Source organism: Marmota monax, unplaced genomic scaffold, assembly GCF_021218885.2.
Source record: "Marmota monax isolate L192 unplaced genomic scaffold, Marmota_monax_Labrador192_F-V1.1 WCK01_AAM20220418_F8-fsc00028, whole genome shotgun sequence".
Classification (NCBI taxonomy): domain Eukaryota; kingdom Metazoa; phylum Chordata; class Mammalia; order Rodentia; family Sciuridae; genus Marmota; species Marmota monax.
Window position 1 is genome coordinate 12,664,068 of NW_026694779.1, and position 16,588 is coordinate 12,680,655.

General features: G+C 40.1%; 1 protein-coding gene across 4 annotated transcripts in view; it reads left to right on the plus strand.

Annotated features, from left to right (window-relative positions):
* The window catches only part of Cntn3 (contactin 3), a 332,030-nt gene that overhangs the window by 129,930 nt on the left and 185,512 nt on the right, over nt 1-16,588 (plus strand). The gene's annotated exons all lie outside the window — the stretch shown is intronic.

Consider the following 16,588-nt stretch of genomic DNA (forward strand, 5'->3'; position numbering starts at 1 on the left):
GAGGACACCTCATATCTAAGCCATAACATTTTGCCACTGGTCCCCAAAAGCTCATGTCCATTTCACAATGCAAAATTCATCTACTCCATTTCCAAGAGTGTGCAGAGTCTTAACAGTTCTAGGATTTCCTTAAGTCCAAATTCAAAGTCTCCTTTGAGACTCAAGGCAAACTCTCAATGAGAGCACCTATAAAAAAAAATCCAAAACATGTTGCATATATCCACTATAGTAAGGCACATACTATCCATTTTTCTTTTACAAGGAAGAAATTAAGGCATTGAAAGAAGGGATGAGACAAAAGACCAAAATCCAACTGGGCAATTGTATTCTATAGCTTTGTGTCTAGCATCTAGGATTAATGGCATCCTGATATTCTCTTCAAAGGACTTTTTTTTTTTTTTTAGTACCACCCACTATGGCTTTGCAGCCAATATGGCCCTTCTCTTGTCTTACTTCTGCTCAATTCCTATAGCTTTCTTCTGCAGACATTCCACATTACTGGCATCTTTTAATCTTGAGGGTCTCCACTGCAGCTTTGGCTTCCTTCCCACTTTTCCACACCTTGCCCTATCAGGAATGTCCACAGTTTCTCCAACCCTGGGGTACTTTGCCTTGCCTCCCCAGAACCTCTTTTGAAATCTTAGTGGAAGCCTCCATCACCCTCCAACTGCAGCATACTGGATTCCTGAAGAACCAGCAATAAATGGCCAAGTTCTGCCACCATTTCAATAAGTAGTCAAATATCCAGAGACCTTAGTTGCAGCAACTTATGAGTACCTGGGCAGCTGAGCATGGTAAAACAGCTTCTTAGGTACCCCTGTGCAAGCAGAGTGCCCCACTGGTCTCTTCTCAAAAGAATTTTTACTTTTATATCCTTGAACCTGAGATGGATGTGGTCTTGCCAATTCCTGAGATGCTTTCAAATCATATTTAATAGTATTTCTTGGTGAAGTATTTAGAATTTATTTAATGGCTACAATCTCTTTAACAACCACACCTTCCTTAGCCCCAGTTTTACTTGCTATTTTTTGCCCAAATTGCAAGTTTTTAAAAAATCTTTTTTCTTTTCTTGCCTCTCCTGATTATCACATGAATTTGGCTAAAAGCCACCAGCTATACCTGTACCACCCCATAAAGGCTCTGCTGTCTTGAAATTTCCTCTGCTAGATAAATTAGTCCATCACCTTTAAATTCAGCCTCATAGAAAGTCTCAGAACACTGGCAAAATGTAGACAGCGTTTTAGCCAGAATATAATATGATGACCTGTAGTCCAATTTTCAGAAGAGTTGTTTTTCTTCTCTGAAACCTCATGAACCCATTCTTTACTGCTGCAATCCTATTAGCAATCTGATCTTCTGAGTACCCAACATAATTGCCCATTAAGCTCTGCTTATGACATTTTAAAGATTTTCTATCTTGCATCTGTAAGCTTTTGAAAATTCCACCCACAAGTTCCAGAAAGCTCCAAAAGTTTCTGAATCACATGTTTAGATTAGTCACAGCCAGGATTCTGTTTCTCAGTACCAATTTTTGCTCAGTAAGCTTTTCTTCACTGTGTGACCAAAAGACCTAACAAGAACAGTTTAAGGGAGGAAAAGTTTATTTGGTGCTCATAGTTTCAGAGTTCTCAGTCTGTAGACAGCTGGCTTCATTGGTGTCTCTAGTAGGTACGGCAGAACATCATGGCAAAAAATTGTGGCAGAGGAAAGTAGCTCAACCAATGCACCAGGAAGCCGAGAGATACTCAGCTCCCCTCATATGGACAAAATATAAACCCCAAGTGCATACCTCCAGAGACCCAACTTCTCATGCTACAACCTACCTTCCTACAGGTACCACCCAGCCAATTCCTATCAGCTGATTAATGCACTGATTGAGTTAAGCTTCTTATATCCAAGTCATTTCACCTCTAAACGTTCTTACATTGTCTCACACATGAGCTTTTTGGGGGACATCTAATATCTAAACCATAACAGTGACTTTGTATGCTTTCCTTAGTTTTCTGTTCCTATTTCATTCATATTTTACTTTTATCTTGAACAACCCAGATTGGATTATTCCTCTCACCTCCACATTGACTTCCAAGCCTACTCAAATTTCCTTTTATTGACATTTACCCCTACCTGTTGGTAGGTAAATTCAAACCTTTCTTAGAAACTTCTGTTGAGTTTTTAATATCTATTTATTTTTTTTTAATTTTAGAGGCTTTGTATTTGAAATATTGCTTTTATATCTTATTCTAGGTTAAGAGTTGTAATATTTTTTCATCTAAACCTCAAGAATATAACCAAACTGAAAACCATTTTATGTCATGTATTGGGCTCATTGTGGCCCCACATGTATAGTCAAATTTCATTCTTCCGGTTCTATTCTATAAGGTCATTTCTAACACTGGAATTAAGAAACAGTGAGCCCTTGAGCCCAGTGGAACACAGGACTAGGTTTCCATGAACCTCACACAGCATTCTTATCAACCAAACAATATATAATGTGCATTTCTGCTTAAAGACACTTAGTCTATTATTGATTCATTGATAATGAATTCTTGGCCAATCATATTGTAACCCATGCCTGAATGAAGCTTATCTAATACCTGTATTTTCTCCATGGGGCACTTGACAACCTTTTTGAACACTAGATAGCACTTCAGCACTTACTTGGGGGTTGTTTTAAAAAGTGAAATCACCAACCAAACACAAATGTGTGATCAATGTGGCACTTTTTATATATTCTAGACACAAATCATTCCTTTGTTCAGCATACTCACACTGTATGTATCATGTTCTCAGTAGTAATTTTGTAGCTGTCTTGGTTATTAGATTGACTGTTGCTTGTGTTCAAGTTACCCTTATCTTACTTAATTATATAATTATTTCTCTGGTCCATCTAGGAGTCTACTACTCCTTATTGCTTACATAAACTAGAAAACAACATTGCATATTGAAATTTTAGTACTTTTCATGAATTAGGCATCCACTGTACTTTTTCTACCCCTTCATAAATTCATTATAAGGAGAAAGAGATGGGCAAACATGTCCTAGTCCTCCTCCGAGTCCACAGCTGGTTTGACCATGAGCACAGACTTTCAGGGATGTGGGATGTGTGCAGAAGTTCTTAATTCCAAATGCCCATTTCCTAGCTGAAGACCTTATCTCCCATTTCCATGTGGGTGAATTACAAGCTGATACTATGGTGCTTCACACCCTCATCGCACTGCCTGGCAAACCCAGTCTAAGCCCTGGAATTCATGAGTTTACTGTACTACAAAACTTTCCCTACTTATTCATCCTGTTCTACTCAACTTTCCATTTTTTGACATTTGGTTACCCCTCTAAGTGTACTTCCTGGATTCCCCTTCTCAACTAATGTTAGGCCAGCTCCGACTCTCTTGATGTCTGTAGGTATCTCTAGCTTCTCTTTCCAAATCATAACTTTGATTTTTCTCATATCTCTCTCATATCTGGAGTTTTCTGCCTTAGTGAGAGACACATTTTGTGTGTGTGTTGTTTAGATTCAATCCTCTAGATCGCCGCTGAGTTCCGTCTTTCTCTTATATTCCACAGGGCTCTCATCAATTGATCTTACTGCTTTTATCTTCACACTGTACCTAGAATCTGACCACTTTTCACTCTCTTCACAGCCACCACTGTGTGGGAGGCAGTCTTGCCTCTCACCTCCCCTGCAGTAGTAGCCCTTCTGATCATCCCCTTTCCAGTACCTCCAACCCTGGAGTCTTCTGGTCTCTACCCCAGCAGTCAGCATGGTTCCTTTAATTTTGTACCAGACAAGTCCATTCATTCCTGATCAGACCCTCTAATGCTTTCACCTAAGAACAAGAAGAAATTTCACATATGATCTTCACTTCCATGGCCATGTCCTGCCTCTATATGTGATTTTCCATCTCTTCCCACTTTTCTCTTCCAGCAAGGTCCATATTTATATATATATAATTTTTCTCTCCTTTTCAAGATTGAAAGTCTTTGTGGTCCATTGTCATATTCGTATTCGTAGGTCTTGGAATTTAAGAGATGCTCATTTGCTGTCTGTTCAGCAGATGAAATAATGAAATTGTAGGAACTGTGTCCATCAAAGGCAGTCACTTTCTTGATATAAAGCAAGCATCTGGTCTTGACCTTAAATGTCTTGACTTTTTAAACATTGGAGACTAAATTTACATTTTATAAAAGCCAACTCTTTCTGCATTAAACAGAATAAGTCTGGAGGCCAGCTACAACCCCAGTGTCACCAGGTAGAGGTCTCTGACCACTTTATTGAGAGCAGACCTCACAATGAAATGGGAAGGATTGCATTAGAGCCTGGGGACCCCTGCTTTCCTCTCTTTAGAAGAGCATGTAAGAAAGCGTCTGCTGAGCCCAGGGTGCTCTTTCCACTTTTTCTCCTACCCTGTTTCTCTGGCCATTGGTAATCTTTTTAAGTGAAACAGAAATGGATCACAGTGCCCTACAAAGCATTTCTTCTCCCCATCAAGTAAAGGCATAGCACGTTTATTTGCTTTTATTATAGTATTTAAAAGCACACGAAGGCTTAGGAAACAAAGTTTGGAGAGAAACAAAACAAATGCAGAGATTTTTTTTTTTAAAGAGAGAGACAGAGACAGAATTTTTTAATATTTATTTTTTAGTTTTTGGCAGACACAACATCTTTGTTTGTATGTGGTGCTGAGGATTGAACCGGGGCCGCACGCATGCCAGGCGAGCGCGCTACCGCTTGAGCCACGTCCTCAGCCCAATGCAGAGATTTTTAAGGGTGAATCCCACCGTGGCTGGCTGTTACTTGAAAAGAAAAGTTACCAAAGACTAAATAGCTAAAATGGCATCATAAATAATGTGAGCCTTGGTGGCTGTGAGTAACAGGCAGTGATCCTTCTCATAAATAAGCAAGCATGGCCAGAAACACAGAGTTCATCCTTGAACACGGGTGACTTTGATGAAGCTTAAAGTGGTAGCACTCTAGCGGTCAAAAATGAAGTTGAGATTAAAACAAAAGGCTACATATGGGTGTGTCATTAGTACTTTACAAGCTTTTTAAATTAAAAAAATAAAACTTTTTAAATTAAATGCAGTACTTTGCAACCCAGCCACATAGGAAGGTTGTCAGTTTTTAAAACTAAGATTCTGCAGAAGTCAAGTTCAGTAACTTCTTAGCCTTTGTATTTTATGATTTTCCATAGAAGTAGAATGAATTAGTCATTTGCCTTTGGAATCATGTTCCAAAGATCATGTTATAAAGCCATGTTTGTAAGATAGCTGCAGATATCTTAGGATAATCATGGGGTCACAGTAATATTGAAGGTTCTGTGTTATGGGAAACTTGGCTGAGGAATTCCACTGGCAGGTATTAAGTTCCCTCTGGGGTTTGTGTGTGTACCCACCTCCTCTCACATCCTTGAGGTGTACATATATGAAGTATGGAATGGAGTAGACCGTTCATAGAGCCAACAGGTTCAGATTAATTCCAGTATTCCTAGTCTGTTTTCTCCTGAAAGCATGATGTAAATTTCCATCCTTGAATATCCAGTGGCCTAGAGATCCCAGCCAGTGGAGCATTATCTAAACCCTTGAGGTTGAGTTGGACTTGATATCTTCCACCTCATCCTTCCAGGACTGCAGCATGATCCATAATCAACAAGCAGTCCAATCCTAATGGTGTGTCTAAAGACTTAGGGAAAGCATGTTCACTGTCGAGTCCTAATGGAAAGAGTGAGCCATAGTAGGAGCTTATGGAGACTCCAGGTGAAGGTTGGTGCTTTTCTTCAGTGAGCATTTACCAAGTTTTTCTGTACACCACACACTGTACAAGAGCCTGAGCACCCCATTTTCATGGAGCTTGGGGTCTGGTAGGGAAGAGGATTTCACTAGATTAACACACAAATGCATATGAACTATGAGAGACCCTTTAAAATAACCAAGATCTTTCTATTTTCCCTTAAACCATCTAAAGTTCTGTATTTTTCTTTAACATTAAAGAAATTGAGGTGAACCTGGTGTGGTGGCTCATGCTGGTAATTCCAGCTCCTGGGGAGACTGAACAGGACGATTGCAAGTTCAAGGCCAGCCTGAGATCCTGTCTCTAAATAAATAAATAAATTGCTGAGATGTAGCTCAGTGGTGCAGCATACCTGGGTTCAATCACCAGTACAAAATAAATAATAAATAAAAGAAAATGGGAGGAGAGTGAGCTTGCCATGATCCTGACCTTAATAATAAATTTTGCTCTGGTGCAGCCAAAGAAGGAGGAGATAGCCTTAGATGAGTTTGCAGAGGTGGTCACAGGCGAGGTCGTTCAATTTCACTTCAGCCGTCTTCTTCCAAGCCCTTCAGCCAGCAAACAGAGTGATGTGTTTCAATTTGTAAAGATAGAGGAATTGCTGTGTGGCAGTTAGAAGGGATCAGGAATGCAGGTGGGGAGATGAGCAGGAGACTGGGAAATGAATCTCTTCATTCCTGGAGTTGATGCTTGTTAGGGAACAGGTTTCACAAATATTGAGAATAAAAATGATAGAAAGTGGTAATGGAGTCGATGTGAGGAATGTGGAGTGTTTTTATCATAGAACTGGGTGGATGGTCCTGTGGTTCATCATGATATACAACATTAGAAGGCCAGGAACTCTTCTCGTGGGCAGGGAGGGAAGAGGATTGGGGTAGTGGGTGAACATTGTTGTGTTTGTTAATAAGTGTACTGATCGGAAAGCATCACCTACAAAGAACCTGAGATGTGCCTTCCACCTGGGCTGGTACAGAATGGCCCATCAGCTAGCACTGTAGTGTGTGTCCTTCCTGAGGGTCCTGGTTGGACTCTACCCTTCTTTTTTCAGGGAGGTAGGCTGCCACAGGTCTGACTGAGATAGCATGGGTGGGAGAAGGGTTGGCTGTCCTGCACGGAGGAGACAGCTATTTTAGTTGCAGCATAAACATTGTGTATTTAACAATGGTCCTGATCATAGCTGGGGGTATGGCAAGCTGGGACAGGGGAGGACATGTTCAGATATTTTTATAACAGTTTCAATATATAATTCATATGTTATATAATTTCCAATTTAGAGTCTACAATTCACTTGTTTCTAGTATGTTCAGAAAGTTGTACCACTACTACCACCACATTGAATTTTAGAATATTTTCATCATTCCCCAAAGAAACTGGGCCAATTAGCAATAACTCTCCATTCCCCACCCTAGTCCCTGGAAACCACTAATCTATTTTCTAACTCTACAGATTTGCCTATTGTGGGCATTTTGTGTAAATGGGATTATACAGTTGTGTTTTATGATTGTCTTTTGCTTAGTGTATAGTCATAATTTCTTTACTGTGACAAAAATAACTGATAAGAACAACTGAGAGGAGGAAAATTTCATTTTGGGATCACCATTTAAAGGGTCAATCTATGGTTGACCAACTCCATTACTTTGATCCCAAGATAAGGCAGAACATCATGGTGGAAGGGCACAATGCTCTGTTCAGAGCAACTGGGAAGCAGAGAGAGAGAGAGAGAGAGAGAGAGAGAGAGAGAGAGAGAGAGAGAGAGAGAGAACCAGAAAGTAGCAGCAGGGACGATGTTCCCTGCCAGGGAACACCCCCAGTGACCCACCTCCTCCAGCCACACCCTACCTGCCTACAGTCACCTCCCAATTAATGTATTCAGATTGGGAAGGACCAAATAGGTTACACTCTCACAACCCAATCATTTCACCCTGAATATTCCTGCATTACTACAGGGGCTTTGGGAGGACACCTCACATCCAAACCACATCACTTAGCATAATCCTTTTGAGATTTGTCCATGTTGAAGCATGTATCAGTACCTCATTTCTTTTCATTGTCGAGATTAAAATTGTTATTCCACTGTTTGAACATACCAAATGCTGTTTATCTGTTCATTAGTTGATGATCATTAGGGTCATTCCACTTTTTGACCATTGTAAAAAATGCTCCTACGGAAATTTGTTTACAAATTTTTGCATGGACATACTTTGGTGGTATTTTAGGGGGCGATTTCTGTGATACTGTATCACTGAGCTATGTCCCCAGCCCTTTCTTTATTTTGAGAAGGGTTTGCTAGATCGCCAGGATAGCCTTGAACTTCCAATCCTCCTGCCTCAGCCTTCTGGGTTGCTGGGATCCCAGTTGTGTGCCATGCTGCCTGGTTGTGTGGATCAGCTTTACATTTCCATTGGTACTTACCTGAAGTGGAGTGGCCAAGTCCTATGTAACCCTGTATAAAACTTCCTCAGGCACAGTCAGCCTGTTTCCAAAACTCACTGCTCAAAGTGACTCTTCTACCAGCTGTGTTTGATGGTTCCAACTCCTCCACACTTAGTCAGCCTTTGTCAGTTATTTTAACAGTCAAAGTGGGTGTGTGTGCTCTGGAGAAATGTCTGTTCAGATCCTTTGACCATCCTTTATTGGGTTATTTTCTTTCTATTATTGAGTTGCAGTAGTTTTTTGTTTATTTGTTTGTTTTTAATACTAGATGCATCTCTTTAAATCTCTGGAGTCTTGTAGACATTTGAACACTGACAAGGAGTATCTTCAAATTGAGAGAAATTTAGTAGGCCTAAAATGAAATAATCTGCTGATCACATGGAATTTTTATAGGAGAATGAAGCTGATTTAAGTTCATTATAGATTTGAAACAACTGAGAGTTTTGGTTAAATATTTCGTCTATTTCTCCTCCTTCTTTCTTCTCCCTCCTCTTCTTCCCTTCTCCTCCCCTTCTCCCTCCTGCCTTTCCTCCTCCTTTCTCCTTCTCCTCCTCCTCCTCTTTCTTCCTCTTTCCTCTCCTCCCCCTCCTCCCTCCTCCATTTTCTCCCTCCTCTTTCTTCTCCCTCCTTCTTCCCCTAGCTCTGCCTCCTTCCTGGTCCCTCCTCTCTCTGCCTTCTCTCCCTTTCTTCCTCCCCCTCCCTGCTCCTCCTTCCTCTCCTTCCTCCTCCCTCTTTCCCCTCCTCCTTCACCCTATCTTCTTTTTTTGTTGTTGTTTAGTATTTGACAAATGCCAGAGCACAATGATGGCCTCAGAATCCTCTTGCATTTCCCCCTTCAAACAGTCCTTGTTGAAACTAACAACTAAATGACAGGCTTGGAAACTCTATTTCTGTAAGACGGCGTAATTTATCGTTTGGAAGGTAATGTTTATGTGCCTCCAGAATCTGTCATCTGAAGGAGGCTCATCTGTCACGTGCTTGCCGATGTTGATCATTAGCAGGAGCCCTTGTTTGCTGTAACCACAGGTTGTGGCTCTCTCAAGAGTCTAGAAGCCTTGCTACGCCTGTGTTGAGCTGGAGTGGTGTTCATAGGAATCCGAGTGCTTGATTCAGTGTGTTTTTTGCTTTTTTCTCAGGGTTCTATCTTCATAGAAGTAGTGTTAGCTGATGCCACTGTTAAAAACATAGTCAGCTAATTCTAAGAATAAAGTATTGGTCTTACAGTGGACCATTCCCATGGATGGATGGTGATCGCTGGATTTTATATAAAATTCATTCAGTTAGTCTCCTGATTCTGATCCTGACATGCCAGCAGTCTGACATCTAAAACATTTCTTATAATGACAGTTACATTTTTTTCCAGTCTGTTTCATTTTTAAAAAAATAGATCTTGTTTTGTAGGTAACCTTGGTATTATACTCCCCCCCTTTCCTTTCTTTCAGTTATGGGTCCTGGGAAACTTCCAGGTTCCAGGTTTTGCTTGAGATATCAATAGCATTTTATTTTAACATCCACTTAGTGCTGTTTTAGGATACAAAACCATGTATGCACCATTGCAAGGACCAAAGAAAAAAGATGCTTAGTTTTCTGTGAAGCAAATCTGATATTTTTCCAACTGACTGCAATTAGATAAAACCACAGTCCTGCGAACCCCATCTTAGTGGAGTCCAGCATCCCAGAGATTGGAAAATGTCCCGAGCTTGGCAGCACCATTGCCCATTTGACTCATGGATTAACCAGTGTTCTTCCATATTCTTTTTCCTGTCTCAGCATCATGCCCTTATAGTAGAAGTGTATTGAATGCTTCCCAAGACAGGTTCGTTTTATTTTCTTGAGTCTCAGAAAGATTCTTGCTTAGAAACCATCCACCTGTTGTTTTGGTTCTTTCTTTTTTTGGTCACTGTAGGAGTGTTCCTTTATTACTGTTCAGTTGAGTTTTTTTTTTTTTTTTGTCACTTCTTAAGTACTCTAAAAGCAATTTCTTGTCTGTAGCAGAACTGCTATGGCTTGTCTGTGAAAGAAAGGTTCGCCTGGAGAGGGAGCAGCTGCCTGGGTAGCAGGTACAAAGTTAAAATCAAATGGCTTGTAAAAAGGCCAGAATTGAACCCAACCCTTTAATTTCAGATAAAGCTCTATTATATGTGTGTGGTGGTTTATAGTGTATTGTGGGCCATAATTTTTAGGTGGTTGTATTATCCTGCTGTAGCATGCTAAAAATATTCTGTAATTTCTTCTTCTATGTGAGCATCCATTTAATTGAGTCCTAGTTTAATGCTTATCCATTATACTGCTGTGATTCTATTTTGCAAATGTTGGAAAATGTCTTTAAAAACATACCGAAATCCGGTAATTTTCAGAGTAATGATCTCCTTTGAAAGGTCCCCTCCCCATATTTTCATTAGATTTGGAACTAAGGCTTTAAAATTCATAATAGTTTTGATAGAAGTATGGCATTGAACCCTACATCTTGCTCTAATTCAACATTTGGCAGGGTGTCTCGCCTTTACTCATTGGTTTTAGGAAGATTTCATTTTGCAAAAGATATCCAGTATCACTGTTGCTTTTTTTTGTGTGTGAGTTGTCTGCCCTATTTCTCTGTAACAAAACAAAATAAAAAAAATTGCTACTCAAGAGTATAGTGCATCTATTTTCAAAATTGTGTTTACTGTGAATTATATTTGGGGACTCAAATTTCCAAGTCCCCAAAGATAGGGTTTTAGAAAATGGAATATTTCATCACTTGAGTTATTTCATTTGGTCTAGTTATTGATGAAAATATCCTACAGTGAGCAGTAATCAATTGTTCTTCTTTATATGTGTGGACTGTGCTTAACAATACTGTCTGTCACTTTCCCACTAAGTTTTTATTCCTGTGTACCAAGGAACACTACTAACGTGTCATGATTTAAAGTCAGTAGATGCATTCATTTCTTTTGCAGATATCTTTTATTCCTAATATCTTGATTATGACTTCCTAATTACTGAGTTCACTTTTTTTTTTTTTTTTGGTAACTGCCTTCTCAACTAATTAGGTTTGTTTTAATGAGTACATTGAAAAAGTTCCCTGAAAATATACTTGAAGCTTTAGGTTGTCCAACAGGCAATGTATTTTGCAAGGTGTCTTGTTCAACATGCTATTTAGATACCTTTACCTCCTTGGCAACTTACCTGGGCTCAGGCTTCCATTAGATTCGGTGCCAATGAGAAGACCTGTACTGATACATGGCCCAGTTTTCCTCCACCATCAAAAGAGGTCTGTCTCCTAATGCAGTTGTATTTTCAGCATAATATTTTGGAAATTGCTCTAAATTCCATTATCAGGGTTTTCTTCCTTCTTGACCATGATTATCTCTTCTATTGACGTTTTATGCCTGGTTTTTCTAACACCATATTTAGTGTTGTCAGGAACTCGGAATCCTTTGTGTGGAGTAGGGCCTCAGTGCCAGATGCGTATTATACTCCTGGCTGGAATCCTGTTGATTTTTTTTCCTCTAGATGGACTCATTTGTGTCCTCCATGTATCTCTCCTTCTGCCCTATCTCTCTGTATCTGTTTAAGCTCCTCCACTGGTTTGAGTTTGGAATTTTTTTTTTTTTTTATTGGTGACAAATGATAGAAACTCAAATCATAACCAGCTTATGCTCTAAAAAATAGTGTTGATGCCTGAAGCCAGAAAGTCCTGGGTAAGCTAACTGCAGTTCTGGCTGGATCCAGGGGTTCACTGAGGCCTTGGTGTCTCCCCATCACTGTTGTCCACTCTGTTGGATTCCTTCTGGAGCTGCCTCCATCTACTGGATCGCAGGAGGTGGCAGTTGACGGCTCTCACACACAGCCATCTCAGGAGACAGGAATTTCTTTTTCAAATTCCAGGAGCAAAGCTTAACCGCTAGAGCAGGAGACCCGCCCATTCCTGGACCAGCCCTCTCAGTAGTTGACAGCAGTTGGTCCTTAGGCACTGACAGGGGCAAGGGAAGGAGTGACCTCAAGGTCGAGGTGCAGATGCCTTGAAGAGGGGTGGATCCCACAATCACAGGAATGCACTATGGCCATTCTCTTGGACAGAGAAATGCATCTGTAGGTTGCTCACAAAGGTGGCTCCTCAGCAGCTGTATGGAGACATGTAATGCCTTTGAACAGCCTTCCCTTTTAGTGCTTTCTGGAGTTCTACTTCTGGAAAGTCCATCAGGGGAAGCTCACTTCAGTGCTGGTTGGTGAATTGAGTCTGTGATACAGTTGTCTCCATTTTTTCTTTTTCTTCTGTTTTAACATTTTACTGGGAAGACTTTTTGTTTCTGTTTTTTCCTTAAACCATGTACCAGTCCCCAGGCTCCTTACTGACTTGCAAGTGTAAAACAGCAATGTTAAGGCCTGTCTTGATGTTTTTCTTCCTCCAGCCAGTGCTCACAATACTTAGCACTCTGTGTGGGCTCATTTAATATTCTTTGTATTGCCAGAATGGCGCTCCATGCCTGAGGGAAGATCATTTTGGAGGCTGGTTTCCAGTTACTGAGGGCCTACTGTGCACCAGTGCTGTCCTCGGTGCTGTGTAACGCACTTCAGATCCAATTAGTTTTAATGGGAACCTGACATTTTCAAAGGGCTCTTAGGAGACGTCTGTTTGTGAAGTCCGACAGGATCAAACAGAATAGAAATAATAAAACCAGATGCGTATACTCCTGGCTGGAATCCTGTTGATTTTGTTCTCAAGTCTAATATAGATTTGCTATGTTATGTGGATTTTTGTTTTCTGAGTAGTCCTCATTCATACCCTGTCCTCCAGGTCCAGGGGGTCTTGACGTAAATGTCTCTGATGGACCTCCTCTGCAGGGAGGTGGAGGTCCCATGGGCTTTGGCCACTGGATTTTGAGCTCTCATAATGCCCTTCTGCGGTTTTCCTTCTCCTGATCTTCCCCTCCTCTCCTGCCTTAGCACTGTTTTTCTACTTTGCTACTTGTTTATCTGCATGTATCATCGAGTATTGCAGCAAGAAAGAAACCAGAACCCAAAAAGTTAGGATGGGTTCCATCACCAAGTTTATTTGGCTCCTATACATAACATGTTCAGTTGAAAATGTCAAGTACTACTTACTGAAAACAGATTTTATGTTTTTGTAGATGGATCTTTGAGATATGGTATAAGTAAACAGTATTTGTTGAGCAGTTCTTGTGGACCAAGCACAGTGCTAATAAAACCCTTCACATGGTCACCTCATCTAATCCCCCAAGCAGCTCTATGAGGTCACACAGCTACCAAGAGAATGGCGTATTCCAAAGTCTTTTGTGTTTTTCATTGCAAAGTCCAGACTTTAATTATTGCACTGTTAGACTCCAGAGAAAAAGCACTACAGAAAACATCTAAGATACAGCTAAGTTTAACAGGCACCTACCATGGTTGGAGTGTTCTCAAGAAACGTGTTTGCAAATTTTATCTGCTTCGAATGTAACAGGAACAGTGGAACCAGATACATCTGTTTTGGGCTACAAAGAACAATTTTTCCCCCTGTGGATTTTTGTTTTCACATTCAACCGTTGTGTAATACGGATTGATTTAAAGCTTTTGGCGGACAAGACATAAGATTATTTAGACCACAGCATTGGTCCATTAGAGAAAAACATAATGGCCTGAGCTAGACAGGCTGGCTGTCCAGGAGATGTTGACCTGGGAACAAAACCATAACAACAAAAGACATGTCTTTCAAGTTTCCTTAAATGACTGACCAGCAAACCAGCCAGAATAGTGTTAAGCTAGAATCATATAATGTTTGTGAGATAGCCCTGTCCCTGCTGTGAGATATGTCTGTATGAGGTGCAAACTCATTTGACATCTTGTGTAGAAAATCTGGAATCCAGAAAACCAATTAGTCCTTCAGCGTGGCATTCAGAAAGGGAGTAATGAGAGAGGAAGCCTCAGATTCTAACTGCGGGGGGCCAAGGCAGGTGCACCCCCTCCCTCTGCTAGCTGCCCTGAATCCTATTACCTGCATAGCAAACTTTTAATCTTCCACTTTCATTTAATAACAGGAATTCATGTCTATTTGTATTGAAGGTAGGTATCAGTCATTTTGCAGGTATTCAAATATTAAGGTCTATGGGAGAGACAAAAGAAATATACCCCAGAATTATGAGGTTTCTGTGCATATCTCAGAAAATAGACACACACACAAAAGTTATCAATGTCTAGACATTGTAGAAATCAAATGTTTAACAGATCAGAGTTGTTATAGATTTTCATTGAACCAGTGATTACAGAGCTCATTTGATGGTTTGTTATTTAAATTAATTTTCCTTTATTGAATAAGACCTAAGTGCTGGTTACTGTGCTGGGTGTGAGAGACATAAAGGCATGCTCTGTGCCTTTAATTGGCCCACACTTTCACAGGAGACAGTCCCATCCACAAGGAACAATTTGAAGGAATTAAGGAAGCTCCAAGTAGGCAGAGCTTAACAAAGCGGGGAAAGAGATGTGAGGCTTCTCACTGGAGATGCTTGCTCTTCCTCCATTTGAGAGCATGTCAGCTTTCCTTTTGGAAGGCTCAGCTTTATCTTAAGGATAATAGAGGGATCACAGATGAATCAGGGTGCTTTCAGCCTAGGAAGTTGGCTAGTACAAGGGGGAATGAATTACACTCTAACTATTGAAAAGGAGAGAGGCAGTGGGGAAAGTGTCAAGTTGACATTGGTAACAGATATGGTTAGGTTAATGCCCTCATAACCCAATCATTTTACCTATAAACTTTCTTGTTTTTTCTCCCACATGACCTTTAGAGGGACACCAAAAGATTAAACCATAACACAAAATATCTTTCAGCCTAGATAAGTGGTTTACATTCATATCTTCCTGTTTAGCAGAACTAGAAACCCTGAAAATAGTGCAAGAAGCAACCAGAGGAAAACATGGTAGGAAGATGGCAAAGGTATTTTTGAAGCCATGAGTGGAAGAACAGCTGTGGGATGTTTGACAACCTCCTCATCCTATGGAAAAACGCGTCACAGAAAAGGCATGTTCAGACTCCCAACCTAGTGACAGAAAGTAGCCCAAAGAACTCATCAGTCTCTCAGGTTCAACTGGAATCCCTGTGACAACATCATGTGAAATCAGTGACAGTGACAAATGGGGATTGATAGGGAACTTCACCAGAATTAATCAGCCTGGGAAAATATTCTGCTTCCCCACCAGTCCTGAGAGCTTTCTGCTCTGTCAAGATGCTCTCTGGGTAGGTGGGCGGAGTTGACAAGGGGGACCTACTATAACCACACAGCCTGGGCCAGGATTTCTGTGGCTCTTTTTCCCCTTCAGGGAGGCATCCTGGCAAGAGACAAACTGGTAGAAGAATCTTACCATAGTGACAATCTGAGGGGGGCTTCTTAACCCCAAGAGGCAGGAGAAATTCTAATAAAGCCCATAAGGAGTTGGGGGAATTGAGGTTCCAGACTTCCCTTCACCTCAACAAGAGACACCTGTGCCCATGTGCCATCCCCTTCTCCCTCAGGCAGCTCCAGCAGGGACCAGAAGGAGCCTTACTAGATAAGCTAATCTGACCAAAATAACAATTTGAAGTCTCTGAAAATTAAACTGTTACTGTTCAGAAACAAGTGGGACCAGAGGAGTGTTCAAACATATAATGGCTGAAAACTCCCCAAATTTGGTGAAATACACAATGAGATTGAAGCTTAGCAAATCATAAAAAGACATCACCTCCAAGATATATCCTAATTAATCTTCTGAAATTTACAGATATTATAAAATAAGAAAAAATAACATTAACTATAAAAAGAACAGAAATCAATGGAATTGAAAATAGGAAAACAATAGGAAAAATTAATGAATTAAAAGCCTTGTTTTTGGGAAAAAAATTCAATAAAATTGACAAACTTCTGGTATGACTAATTAAAAATAAAAAGAAAGAAGACATAAGCCACAACTATAAAAAGTAAAACAGCAGATCCTGCAACTATTAACAAATAATAGGGGAATACTAATAACTTTACGCTCATAAATTCAACACTATATAAATGGACTGATTCCCTGAAATTAAAAAATACCAAAATGAAATGAAATGAAATATATAATCAGAATGGCACTTTATCATTAAAGAAATTAAAATCATAGTTAGAAAGTTCCACCTGCCATACCCCCCCCCAAAAAAAAAACTCCAAAACTCTCTTTTCAGAGATTGTAACAAATAATTAACAAATAATTTACACAAATTTTACAATTCATTTTCCAGGAAATAAAACAGGAAAGGATACTTCCCAGACCATTTTCTAAATACAATATTAACTTTAACCAGTGTCATTAGAAAAAAGAAAATTATTGATCAATATATCTTATTAACTTAAATGTAAAAAAATAATCAATAGATTATTA